The sequence below is a fragment of the Lathyrus oleraceus genome, chromosome 2 (genome assembly GCF_024323335.1).
Source record: "Lathyrus oleraceus cultivar Zhongwan6 chromosome 2, CAAS_Psat_ZW6_1.0, whole genome shotgun sequence".
In the NCBI taxonomy this organism is placed as follows: Eukaryota; Viridiplantae; Streptophyta; class Magnoliopsida; order Fabales; family Fabaceae; genus Lathyrus; species Lathyrus oleraceus.
The window spans coordinates 173606846-173622170 of NC_066580.1; the positions used below are offsets into that span (position 1 = coordinate 173606846).

The following is a 15325-nucleotide window of genomic DNA, read 5'->3' on the forward strand; positions in this document are numbered from 1 at the left end:
AATATGTTTCTTTTTAAATATAAAATACATTAAAATATTTTCCACTCCAAGTACCATATACCTCTCGTTTTTTTTAAAAACCAAAGGGAATAAGCTTTTTTTTAATTACATTATTTACGCAAAATATTAAAATATATTGTTTAAACAAATCCAAATTTTCACAATGGATTCTTGGAGAACAACAAATATTTTAAAGTTAAATGGATTGCATGCATCCAATTTCTGTTAAGTTATCTATTTCAATCATTGATTTTTTTTTTTTCTGCACTTGCAATCCATCCCAGAGATATGTTCAAAGATTTCATTATCTTGAGGAAATATTTTTATGACAAATGCTTTCACAAGAAAGATAATAAGATATATAATGATGGATGTAGAGAGTTTCTTGTTGATTAATGTGTTGACAATATCTTAAGCGTTGTTAACATAATGACTTTCCCCTCGATTTTATAAAAAAAAGAGGTAATATATAACTAGCAAAAAATGGTGAATGATAAAATATTGAAAGTAACATGTCTTGTTTTCTTTCCAATTTTTTACCATTCACCATTTTTTTGTAGTGTAATTGCTTGTAATTTATAACATGTTTAGGAATAAATTTCTCAATATTGTCAATCGTAGAAAGCAATAAATTTTGGAGTATTTTATTTGATTGACAATATATGAAGTTTATACCAAAAATACAACAACAACTTCAACACCATTATGTTGAGATGAATTGCAAGAGAAGAAAAAATATTTCGTTCAACATAGAAGAACATTGAATTTTTTTTTTGTCTTGTTATCCATCCCAAAGTACGATTCGAGCAACTTTGGAACGACTACATATAAGTTAGAGTTAAAATCTGATTAAGGAGTGCTTTTATAGTAAAATTGTGATTATCTAATCCCTTCATTATTAAAGATAACCGAAGAAATAAATTATTAATTTAAAAATAAAAAACAATAAAAAGAAATACATCACTTTTGAAGAAATAAAAACATAAATAGTTGTTGTTGGGATCCGAAGCATGTCCTAAGTTATTTTTCTACTTGGTTATATTTAGAAAACCGATGTTATATTTAAAAATAAAAAATAAAATATGGCGCACATTAGCATTATATCTCGGTTTTTTGTTGGATGAGGTGAAAACTTTATCATGAAATGTATTATTTGTAGTAGTGAATTCCTGTTTATGCAACCGAAACGCTAACAATTTAACTGAATAATTAATTTTAAATTGCAAATTTAATGACATTCAAAACATACTTATGAATAACACGACGTCAAATTATAAATTCTCAATTCATATCAAACCCTAAAGATGCAATTGAATGAAGGTTATTTAACTATCTCACAATTCAATGCAAATGCAATTTTTAAAAATTATGAATTTCATAAAATACAAACCCTAATCCTAAATTTCGTAATTCCAGCCTAAGATTTCAAATCAAATTCAATTTTAAATACAAACTTAATTAACAAATTAATTATTTCTGGATAAGAATTCAAATCAAGTTCAATTTAAAATACAAATCTTAGTCCCCAAATAGATCATTTATGGGTAAAAATTCAAATCAACTTTTACTTTAACTACATACCCTAATACCCAAAATGATCATTTTTGTGTAAGAATTCAAATCAACTTCAACTTAAAATACAAACTCTAATATTCAAAAATCGAAAGTTTATGTGTAATGACTCAAACCAATTTGATTTTGAGAAAATATAAAGATTTGGATACAAATAACTACCTATAGGAAAAGGGAATAACTTTGAATCATTTGATGAGGAAATTGATAAACGAAGATAAAACATTTTTATACCATTGGATGAACAACACAACTAATATGGAGCATATGAACGTTTTCTTTGAAAGCTATAATCGAACAGGAATACAGATATAAAATTGGGTGAGGGAAGAGGAAGAATAATATTTCACACTGCATCATGGATGGAAGATGGGTGATGATATGGGAGAAGGAATAAGAAGTAGATGAAGGACGAATAACACATCATATAGGAACTTAGGGATTTAGAATTTCAATTAAAATATTAAATTTATCAATTAAAATTTATTTTAAATTATTATTTAATTTAAGTTCATAAAAACATTTTTTATTTGATAAATTATTATTAATTTAATGGATGAATGATATGCAATAAATAAAAATTACATATAAAAAATTGTTCAGTGCTATGTAAACGTGACTTGAACTATTTTTCTATCGGTCAATTAAATTGATTTTTCTACAGAAGTCAATTATATTTAGATGTCATATTACTTAAGTGATTTATATATATTGCACTTTACTCATTTTTTTACTTTATATATTTGATTTTTATAAGAAAAAAATATTAATGAACTAATTACTACTGGTTCCTTTACTTTCTCTTAGGAATTGATATTGCCCCTCTAAATTTATCATTTTTTCATTTTTATTTAATGATCTATAAAAGTATTTACCATGGTTTTTTAAGGGACCGTAGTGTCATCTATAAAGTCAGATGTCATTATTTTTATTTTTTTAATTAAAAATTGTTTACATATTACCAGAGTTATATATTGTAACAGTGGTGAAAGCTTCTACATGATATGGGTTCAAATCTTAGAGCATGTAATTTTGTAATTTTTTTTAAATTATAGTGCCTTTCTTTTTGATTTATTTATTTTGAGTTACCTCATTTTTTTTATAGTGGCACCATTCAATTTCATTTATTTTTAATTTGAAATCATTCCAGGTTTCATTATGGTTGTTTTAGTCAACCGTTGCCAAACATTTTCTTCTTTATTTTTAAATTTTTTAATGGTAACAAAACTAGTGTTTTTTTATAATAATTAATTAAATAAATCAAATATCACTACGATTGGTTTTAAAAACCGTGGTGAAATGTGTTATTCCGAAATATGAAACACAACTTATGTTGTCTATTCAATTACCAAATTTTTGTATCATCACTGAGAAACCATTTAATCCTAACACATTCAGAGCAAGTTGAATCCATTTTTTCATCTTCATTAACAAAAAGAAACATGCAATTATTAACTTTTGTAGTTTGGTTAACCTACAAAGTCATCACTATCGTTCGTTCTTGGGTTTCCCTTTTACAAAATAATAAAAATCACTATCATGATTGTTTGTTCTTGGATTTTCGTTTTACAAAATAACGTAAAACAAAGTCAGAGTAGGAATACGAAGAAAGAAGGACAAAAATCATATACTTTTTCATCGCGTTTGATGTACATAAACTATTCACCATGCATGTATGATATGTGTATGTTGTTGTTGTTGATGTTTATGTTGTTATTGTTCATGTTTATGTTGTTGTTGTTGAATGTTGTTGTTGATGTTGAATGTTGTTGTTCAATATTGATGTTGTTGTTGATGTTGTTCTTGTTGATGTTGAATGTTGATGTTGTTGTTTATGTTACTGTTGTTGATGAATATTGAATGTTAATGTTGAATGTTATTGTTGAAGGTTGTTTTTGATGTTGTTGTTTTTGAATTTTGAATGTTGATGTTGTTGTTTATGTTGTTGTTTTTGAATTTTTAATGTTGATGTTGTTGTTTATGTTGTTGTTGTTGTTGATGAATATTTAATGTCATTGTTGAATTCGTTATGTTCTGTTATGCTTTTGTTAAGATTCATTTAATCTTTTGTATTTCTTTTTTTAACATAGTGAACTCCTCATCTAGCAACGAAACTCATACAGATGATAATCATACAATTTATTCTCATAACAATGAATCTCAAACTACAGAGGGAAAAAAGAAAAGAAACCAAAGAAGTGCTTCAGTGATGGATAGATTAAAAAAAGTTTGCAACTCGAGTGACAAATTATAGACCGTGTTATGGTGATTTTTTTTCGCTTTTTAGTAGTTATGTTGTGTTCCTTGGACGTAGTATAATGAGTATTTTAATTGATGATTGGACCCAAGTACCAGCAGATGTGAAATAAAGCATATGGACACATGCTAAGGTAATAATTTGAATTGATATAATTCAATGATATTTTTCACAGTTACTAATACATACTTATTAACATTATTGTAGTTGAATTTTGAGTTTACTCATGATAATAAGTTGATGAAAAGTGGATCATTTATGCCGTTGAGCGTTGAAGCGGCCTTAAGTCACAACTCAAGCGTAACTACATTACAGATCCCAAGGCTGACCTTGAGCATCCAACTATGAAATATAATTTTATTGAAAATAATATTTGGGAAACGTTGGTGAAGTCTTGTAATTCTGGTGATTTCTTAGTTAGTATAGGAATCTCATTTTTTGATAATTTTATGTTTATGCTTTATAGAAAAAATCATGCAAATTAATATTTTTACTAGCTTATTCTAAATCATAGTCTTTAAATTGAATCTAATCTAATGGCTAACATTTTTATATAATTAAATAAAAATATCCATTGGAATGAGTACCAAAGGAACCTTCATGGACTTCAGTCATCAACATGTCTTCTTCGTGTTTATCCATTCCTCTGAGCAAAACCATATTGAAGTTCCTCTTATAAAGCACATCATCGTTCAGGTAGAAGTTGTCAGCTAATCTTCTCAAAATCTTCTTATCTTTCAAAGATGTCCCTGACGGGTAAATCTGACTTTGGAGGAAACATTTGATATCACAATACCACGACTTTTCATATTTGACTTCTTTAACAACAAACACATGAGTTGGCCTGTCAAGACGCATCACAGTCAAATTAGGAACTTCATTCCAAAAAAGTTCCACAATCATGGAAGCTAAGGTTGCAAGAGCATCTTCCACCCGATTTTCATCTCGAGGGATATGATGGAACTCAACCTTTGTAAAGAAAGTTAAAATCATCCTCACATAATCTCGGTATGGTATCAAACCGGGTTGATTCGCCTCCCATTCACCTTTAATCTAATTCACAACCAAAGCTGAACCTCCATAGACGTCAAGATATTTAATTCTGAGATCAATGGCCTCTTCAAGCCCCATAATGCAAGCTTCATACTCAGCTATATTGTTTGTACACTTGAAGGTTAATCTAGTTCATGTGTTTGTTGTTGAAGAAGTCAAATATGAAAAGTTATGGTATTGTGATATCAAATGTTTCCTCTAAAATCAGATTTACCCGTCAGGGGCATCTTTGAAAGATAAGAAGACTTTGAGAAGATTAGCTGGAAACTTCTACCTGAACGATGATGTGCTTTATAAGAGGAACTTCGATATGGTTTTGCTCAGATGCATGGATAAACACGAAGCAAACATGTTGATGACTGAAGTCCATGAAGGTTCCTTTAAGTTGTTGGAGTTAATTTCGTTGAGCTTAGGCTTAGCTGGTGACTAATTCCTTGACTGCTTCAAGAACAATCTAAGCCAAACGAGGATCAATTACTATCCTCCATGTCCTTTCCCTGATTTGGCACTTGGTAATGGTCCTCACAAGGATCCTTGTGTCTTGACTGTGGTTGCACAAGATGATACCGGAGGTTTACAAGTTAAGAAAAATTCAGTTGGTTGGGTTCCAGTTAACCCTATTTCTGGTGCATTTGTTGTCAATCTGGGTGATATTCTTCAGGTGCGTTGACAAAGCAATTTTTACTCTTTAAATCTTTTGTGTTCAAATAAAACAATTATTTTAATAATGTTTTCTATCTTATCGTCTATTGACGAAGGATGACTGTGAAACACCATGTGGTATGACCATGTGTCAATGATGTAGACACGATGTGCCACCTGATAGTTTTTTTTTTACTCTTTATATTATTTCCTCTATTTTATAATAAGTGGTTTATTTAGAATAAAATAGTATTTCAAAATAAATGATTCATTTTAATTTTAAGTTTTAGTGACAATTTTTTGATGCTTGCCATGAATCTATTTTATTTCTACATTTTTTTTGACGGATTTAGCGTCTAATGTATTATCCTTAGTTAATTTATTAATAGAAAATGGTCAAAATATCATATGTCACACCGTATCATTATCTTTTTCACGCTGTCATGTCAAGTCAGGTTATGTTTTCTTTCAGATCAAACTAAGTGATTGGTCTAATTCAATTCCATAAAATCGATTTATAAATTATTTTTGTCAAAATGGTAAACACAGTTTTAATAAATTTAATACTAGAATAATTATATATAAAATCTAAATTTCAAGTTTGAAGAAAAATTAATTAACAATATTTTGATCATTGATTCGATTGCTTCAATCTTAGTGTTGGGTGTTTTTTCAGGTTTGGAGCAATGACAAGTATGATAGTGCAGAACACAGGGTGGTATTAAACTCACAAAAAGAAAGGTTTTCCTATCCATTCTTTCTTTTTCCAGGTCCACATATTATGGTGAAGCCTGCAGAAGAGCTAGTGAGTGACCAAAATCCTGCAAAATATAAAGGATACAATTTTGGCAAATATTATGCTAATAGAACTCATGCTGATTTCTGCAAACAAGACGCTGAGGGTAAAGAAATTCATCACTTCAAGATTTCGGATTAGCTATTAAAAAATATTTAGCTCTTGTTTTGGATTTTCTGTTGTTTTTCATGTCCTTATTCTCATCAAAGACATAATAAATTGAGCTCCCTTTTATGGAATCGTCTTAACATATGTGTTGCAAAATAAATAAAAAATTGTAATGAAACTTGTCCTCAAATTTTAATAAATGTGTGTTCCTTCTTTGTTTTTAATGAATTTAAATTTGGTTGTTTCTTCGTTATTTTAGATTTATATTTAAATGTCATATTACTTAAGTGATTTATATATTACACTTTACTTATTTTTTTACTTTATATAGTTGATTTTTTAGAAGAAAAAAATATTAATGAAGTAATTACTATTGGTTCCTTTACTTTCTCTTAGGAATTGATATAGCCCCTCTAAATTTATTATTATTTTTTATTTAATGAATATATTTTGAAATTATTTTTAGAATGCAGAACATATAAATTGTTGCTCATAGAGTGCCAAATTTTTGGTAACATATGATATCTTTGTATTTGAAATCTTATTTCTAAAAAAAAATAGTATGTTTAAAATTCAAAATTTTGAGTGGTGCATGACCTATTACTTTTATATATATATATATATATATATATATATATATATATATATATATATATATATATATATTTGAAAATTATTATTGAATCAATATACACATGTTTTCAACAAGGTAGCAAATCAAGAGCAACTTATATGTCCCTACTAAAAAAGTATATGCGACGACACCTATTTTGCCATGATTTTTTAAGGGACCGTGGTATCATCTATAAAATCAGGCGCTATTATTTTTATTAAAAATTGTTTACATATTACCACGGTTATATATTGCAACAGGGATGAAAGCTCCTAAATGACATGGATTCAAATCTTAGAGCATGTAATTTTGTGATTTTTTTTATGGTAACAAAACTAGTTCTTTTTTATAAAAATTAATTAAATAAATCAAATATCACTACGGTTGGTTTTAACAACTGTGGTGAAATGTGTTATTCCGAAATATGAAACACAACTTAGGTTGTGTATTCAATTACCAAATTTTTATATCATCATTGAGAAATCATTCAACCCTAACACATCCAGAGCAAGTTGAACCCCATTTCAAACCCGATGTCCTTTTATTTTCTTTTTCTTAATGGATGTTGTGACATATTTTTCACGCCACAATATTTTGTTAAATTTTTTTTAGTCTTTTCCCACCTAAATACCTGACTTCTATTTTTTAATATTAAAAATTTATAGCAACATGATAAACATGTCGCAACTGCCTTTTTTTGCCACATGTTTATCACGTCACAAAATCATGTTCACAGGGGATGATTTTCTTGTAGTGAGGAAAACCAACATAGATTATTATCTCACCCCATTATATTGTTGAATTATTATGTAACTGAAGGAAAGCAAAGGTAAAGTCGTGCGAAGATGTTTTGAAGATTTAGATGTTTCAAGATAGTTTTTGCTGTATATATCTGTGTTTTGTTGGGCACTCATGTATACCATGTTCCATATGATGTACTTTGAATATCTTAGACATGTATATAAATGGTGGCACTAAACACTTATGTTGTATCAATAACAAATGACATTCTAGATTTATATTATACGGGGTGTTACATATGATTTGGGATAACTTGGTCCATTTTCCATGTTTTTTTGGATAATTGGGTTGTATTTTGTATAATATGATCGTTTACTATGTTTTTTTACCTTTATGAAAAAATTTAAAACTAATTAGTATATGATAGATACACACCAAATAAACATAACAATTTTATTTCCTAGTAACTCACAAAATTAATGATATGTTACATATGGATTTAACATACCATTTTTACAAGTTGGAGCAATCTCTAATCAACATGTTGCATACTCGTCTATGTTGTTTCATAATGCAACAAAATTGAATTGATTATCAAGTTCAAATAATAGAATCAACGTGATAATAAAATAACTGTTTTCATTTAACTCTTTATCATTTCACTATTAAACCAAAACGCTAAAACAAAATTTGAACTCCAATACTATATTTAGTATTGTAACAAAAAATGAACATTTGTCGATGAATTTTTTTAATCTATTTGACTTAGATTAAACATAAAATTGCAACAAATTTAGATCTTTCTTGATCGCTAACACTTTCATGTTTGTCATTACATTGGATAAATTATAATCAGAAAGAATAAGCTTGAATTGAGACTAAAAAGTTTACATTATTTAACTCAAATACAGAGTATTATCTACGAAATCATTCTATAATAGTTAATGTATTATAGCTTACCTCAAATTTATACTCATGTGTTTCTTATGCTATGTCCTTGCATCCCACACAGAGAAAACACTTGTGCTTGTTAAAACCACCCACTAACTTTGTTTTGTTTACCCATACAAACCCTTCTTCAATGTGTGTTTTCGAGTTCAAACTCTTTCAAAGTAAACTGTTTGGAGCCATTACTTAACTGTCGTATATTTAAAGAATAAATCATCAAAACAATTCACAATATCACACAACTTAAATTTGAATAATATTCGAATTATAATCACTACTATAAAAAACACATTTAACCTCAAACGCAAAGTTGATTTAACCTCGGTTACATAGGCGAGACAACAAAGGGTGTCATAAAAACTCTCCACTATACCCCCCGGTTTTGGAATAACCGAGGGGATAGTTGAAATGATCATTGGTTTGATTCCCAACAATAGCTTTTTTAGATTTTCAAAACTTGTTCCGCATGCCTCTCAGTTTATGTCAAAAATCGAGGAGAAAGATAAATTCAATTTTTTAAATACACATAACATTGTTTACACAGAATACTAATACATCAATTTATTTATAAACTACATTCCTTACACAAAATATTAACGTAAAAATATATAACAAATTATGAATCTGATTCATTGTCATCGTTGTCAGTGAAGAACTAATGTTAGATATCTTGTGGAATAGCAAATGTTGGGGATTCTCGTTTCATTGATCTTGGGAAGATCAAATGGTGGATGCAATATATTCTCTATTGTTTTTGCATTCATTTGCTTCTGATATAAAACAAAACAAGATTAGATAAAGCAAATAAGTATTCAATTATATGATTATTTAAGAACACAAATATTGAACCTAAATAATTTTCTACTCTTGCACAATATCCTAGAGAAATTTTCCCAAATAAAATAAATGTTGCTTTAAGTTTTCAAGTTTTCTTGTCAAATGTTTCACTAATGAAAATGTCTTGAGAGTTGATACTCATTAAATGTTTCACTAGAGAAATTTTATAATGTCTTTTAGGTTTACCAGGGATTACTAATGGAAATGTCTTGAGCGTTGATACTCATTAAATGGACGATAAAGATTTGTTTAAGGGCGGTGAAAAAACTCAATAAACACACTTATATTTCCTCTTGTTTTTTACTCAAAATCGGGGTAAAAGGTGATTCTCTTTAAATAAAAAATACAATAAAATATTTTCCATCTCAAGTGTCATATACCTCCCGGTTTCTTTAAAAAATCGAAGGGAATAAACTGGGTTTTAGTTACATTGTTTACACAAAATATTAAAATATATTGTTTAAACAAATCCAGATTTTGACAATAGATTCTTGGAGAATAAAAAATATTTTCAAATTAAATGGACTGCATGCATCCAATTTCTGATAAGTTATCTATTACGACCATTGGAAATTTATTTCTACACTTGCAATCTATCCCAGAAATCTGTTCAAAGATTTCATTATCTTGAGCAAATATTTTCATGGTAAATGCATTCACAAGAAATACAACAAGATATATAGTGATAGATGTAGAGATTTTCTTGTGGATTGATGTGTTGGCAATATCTTGAGCGTTGTTAACATAATGAATTTCCCATCGGTTTTATAAAAATACTGAGGTAATATATAACTTTCAAAAAATTGTGAATGATAAAAAATTGAACGTAACATGTCTTGTTTCCTTTTTAATTTTTAACCATTCACCATTTTCTTTGTATTGTAATTGCTTACCGTTTATAACATATTTAGGAATAAATTTCTCAATATTATTAATCGAGGAAAGCAATAAATTTTGGAGTTTTTTATTTGATTGACATTATAACAAGGTTATACGAAAAAAAACAAAAACAACTTCAACACCATTATGTTGGGATGGGTTGCAAGAGCAGAAAAATGTTTCGTTCAAGATAGAAGAATATTGAAAACAATTTATGTTTTGCAATTCATCCCAAAGTATGATGTGAACATGAATATAGCGATTACATATAAGTTAGACTTAGGGTAAAATTTGATTAACTAATGATTTTATAGTAAAATTATGATTATCTAATCCCTCGGTTATTAAAGATTACTGAAGGAATAAATACTTTTTTATATATAAAAAAGACATCACCTTTAAAGAAATATAAACATGAATAGTTGTTATTAGGATCTGAAACACGTCCTGAATTATTTTTCCCATTGGTTATATTTAAAAAACCGATGTTATATTTAAAAATAAAAAATAAAACATGGCGTACCTTGTTATTATACCTCAGCTTTTTGTTGGGTGAGGTGAAATATTTGTCAGAAAATGTACTTTTTTAATAGTGAATTCCGGCTTATGGAACTGAAAGACTAACAATTCATTTGAAATAATAAATTTTAAATTGCAGATTTATGAAATTCAAACGTAATGCTCAAAAATACGACGTCAAATTATGAATTCTCAATTCAAATCAAACCTTAAAGATTCAATTGAATGAAGATTATTTAAATATCTTCCAATTCAATGCAAATGCAATTTTCAGAAATTATGAACTTTGTAAAATACAAACCCTAATCCCCGATTCCATAATTCCAACATAAGAATTCAAATCAAATTCAATTTTAAATACAAACATAATGTACATATTGATTATTTATGGATAAGAATTCAAATTAACTTCAACTTATAATACAAATCCTAATCTCCAAATAGATCGTTTATGCGTAAGAATTCAAATCAAATTCAACTTTAATTACAAACTCTAATACCCAAATTGATCATTTCTAAGAAAGAATTCAAATCAACGTCAACTTAAAATACAAACCCTAATACCCAAATCGAAAGTTTATGTGTAATAACTCAAACCAACTTGATTTTTGAAAGATATAAAGATTTGGAAAAAGCAACTACATGTGAAAGGATGGAATATAGTTAATTTTTTAGAAGAAAAAAACTATTGATGAAGTAATTACTATTGGTTCCTTTACTTTCTCTTAGGAATTGATATAGCCCCATATATTTTTAGAATGCAGAACATCTTAATTGTTGCTCATAGAGTGCCAAATTTTTGGTAAGATATGATATCTTTGTATTTGAAATCTTATTTCTAAAAACATGTTTAAAATTCAAAAGTTTTTGAGTGGTGCATGACCTATTACTTTATATATAATATATATATATATATATATATATATATATTATATATATATATATATATTATATATATATATATATATATATATATATATATTATATATATATATATATATATATATATATATATAGTTATTGAATCAATATAAACATGTTTTTCAACAAGGTAGCAAATCAAGAGCATCTTATACGTCTTTACTAAAAAAGTATATACGACGACACCTATTTTGCCATGGTTTTTTAAGGGACCGTGGTATCATCTATAAAATCAGGCGCTACTTTTTTTTATTAGAGCATGTAATTTTGTGATTTTTTTTTAAAATTATAGTTGCGCCTTTTTTTAAAAAATTTAAAATACATGTAATTTCATTGCGGTTGATTAGCACAACCGTGGTGATTTGAGTTACCTCATTTTATTTTTATTTTCATAGTGGCGCTATTGAATTTCATTTATTTTTAATTTGAAATCATTCCATATTTCACTGCGGCTGTTTTAGCCAACTATTGTGATATATTTTCTCCTTTATTTTTAAAATTTTTAATGGTAACAAAACTAGTTCTTTTTTATAAAAATTAATTAAATAAATCAAATATCACTACGGTTGGTTTTAACAACTGTGGTGAAATGTGTTATTCTGAAATATGAAACACAACTTAGGTTGTCTATTCAATTACCAAATTTTTATATCATCATTGAGAAATCTTTCAACCCTAACACATCCAGAGCAAGTTGAACCCCATTTCAAACCCGATGTCCTTTTATTTTATTTTTTTTAATGGATGTTGCGACATGTTTTTCACACCACAAAATTTTGTTAAATTTTGTTTAGTCTTTTCCCACCTAAATACCTGACTTCTATTTTTTAATATTAAAAATTTATAGCAATATGATAAACACGTCGCAATTGCCTTTTTTTGCCACATGTTTATCCCGTCACAAAATCATGTTCACAGGGGATGCTTTTCTTGTAGTGAGGAAGACCCACATAGATTATCATGTCACCCCATTATATTCTTGAATTATTATGTAACTGAAGGAAGGCAAAGGTAAAGTCGTGCGAAGATGTTTTGAAGATTTAGATGTTTCAAGATAGTTTTTTATGTATATATCTGTGTTTTGTTGGGCACTCATGTATACTATGTTCCATATGATGTATTTTGAATATCTTAGACATGTATATAAATGGTGGCACTAGACACTTATGTTGTATCAATAACAATTAACATTTATATGATATTATTCTAGATTTATATTATACGGGGTGTTACATATGATTTGGGCTGGCAACATGAACTATATAATCTAACAATTTTATTCGTCGTATCCATTTCAGTTCGAATACGAGTGTTGTTTGGCGGCCCTTTTTCTTTCTGCGCGTTATTTCATTGTGCCAGAGTATGTTCCCTTGATATGCAGGTCAATAATTCTCTTTTGCTACCACCGAAAAGTTAATTTTATAAATATTACATAGGTTTATGACTTTGTAAACGGAGGATAATAAGTTGGAAGGATCATGTTGAACCTTTGAACATCCCATTATGACATGGGAGCAGGGCATACAAAAGGCTTGGAACTTTCCAAAATCGTACAAACCTTTATCTAGTTCCACTTGATAGTGTCCCCTTAACATGACTTCATTGTGATCCATTGACTCAGCAACATTATACAAACCTTTAGTACGATCAAACACTGTGACCACATGTGTGTTAGCTTTGGCAACTTCTTCTTTAAAGAATTTCATTGAAGCATCATTGAACAACTGCCCAGATTGTAACACTAAACCCCATTTGGAATGTCTGATCTCAAACAGCGCCCCTAGGCTAAAATAGTTTTCTTGCACTAAAGCGGTTATTGATAGGTTTCATATTCCTTTGAAGACATAGTTCATTGATTCCATAAGATTTACTGTCATGTGGCCCCATCACTGACCGTTGTCGTATACCTTAGTCCACTTCTCCAATGGAATATTGTCGATCCACCTTACATCATTTGTGTTTGACACTCTGATGTCTTCGCGGTAGTGTTTGAAGGAAGGTTTTGTTAATGATAGCCTACGTTGACAACCTTCTTCTGTAGCATTTTGTCTTTGATCTCCCGCTTGAAATTTTGAGCGATGTGTCTAATGCAGTATACATGTGTCGAAGAAGGATCCTACCAACCATTATCAATGTTTTTATAGGCACTCACAATTTATGGGTGTCTGTTTGAGATCAAAGATAGGTTAGACTGAGGAGCAACATGCAATCAGAGAGTTTTTAGGAAAAAACTCCATCCCCCAGCAGTTCCCATTCAACTAGTGCAAAGGCGATTGGAAAAATGTTGTTGTTGTCATCTTGTGTCACTGCCATGAGTAGCGTTTCTTTATATTTCCCGTACAACCATGTACCATCAATTTGTATAATAGGTTTACAGAAAGAAAAACATTTGTTGCATGGTTGATACGCCCAGAAGAGTAGGTGGAATATGCGATTACAACTAACACAAGTCCCGTCTGGGGTATGCGTCGGGAACGTTTCCAAATTGACAATAGTCCCTGTAGCATAATGCTTAAGTGCCACCAAGTATTTTGGAAGTTCTTTGTATGACTCCTCCCAATTTCCAAACACTTTTTGAGTTGCCTTAGTCCTAGCTATCCAGAACCTCCGACGTGTTTGGGAGATTGACATCAACAAAGAGTCGATAACCAATGAGATTATTTCGATTGGAGAGACTTCACAAAAGAGATGTGTTGTCATTGGAGAAATCAACATCAACACATCTTAAACGAACCCATCATACATGGTGCTAGACCTACTCAACATTATATGTCATGGTTTAGATCGATTATAGCGTCACAGTTTGTGTCGCCAAGGTATTTGATTGATCCACTCCAATGAGCTTCGTCATCATACACACAACAACAAGTCCCCGCCCAAGAATAATGTCAACCCACCCAAACCCAACGATCAACCTCACACCAGCACCATACCATATACACCTAACCACCAAACACCACTACGCCAAAAACTGGAATAGACAGCGCACCTTAGAGGGCGCTTTATTACAAAAGCGCACTCTAAAGTGAAGCGAAAAAATAAGGAGCGAACAACTGGAATAGACAGTGCACTTTAGAGGGCGCTTTTGTAATAAAGCGCCCTCTAAGGTGAAGCGAAAAAATAAGGAGGAGATAGAGGGACAACAATACAGGGCGCTTTTTAGAAAGCGCCCTCTAAGGTTACCCTTAGAGGGCGCTTTTAAAAAAGCGCTCTATAAGTCCATGTGCATTTCCAGTTTATAAAGCGCTTTTGGAAAGCCTTAGAGAGCGCTTTCATAAGCGCCCTCTTAGGCCCCCTTTAGAGGGCGCTTTTTTTCCACAAGCGCCCTCTAAGGTCCCCTTTAGTAAACATTAAAATTATAACATACTGCGCGTTTTGTTATTTCACTCTCTGTTATTTTCGTTCTTTTTCACGTTAGGGTTCTCACTGCTACGATTTT

At 29.6% G+C, this 15325-nt stretch overlaps 1 pseudogene; it reads left to right on the top strand.

Annotated features, from left to right (window-relative positions):
- The first annotated feature begins 5124 nt into the window (after positions 1 to 5124).
- LOC127118718 (protein DMR6-LIKE OXYGENASE 1-like) lies at positions 5125 to 6641 on the top strand (annotated as a pseudogene).
- The last annotated feature ends 8684 nt before the right edge of the window (positions 6642 to 15325 follow it).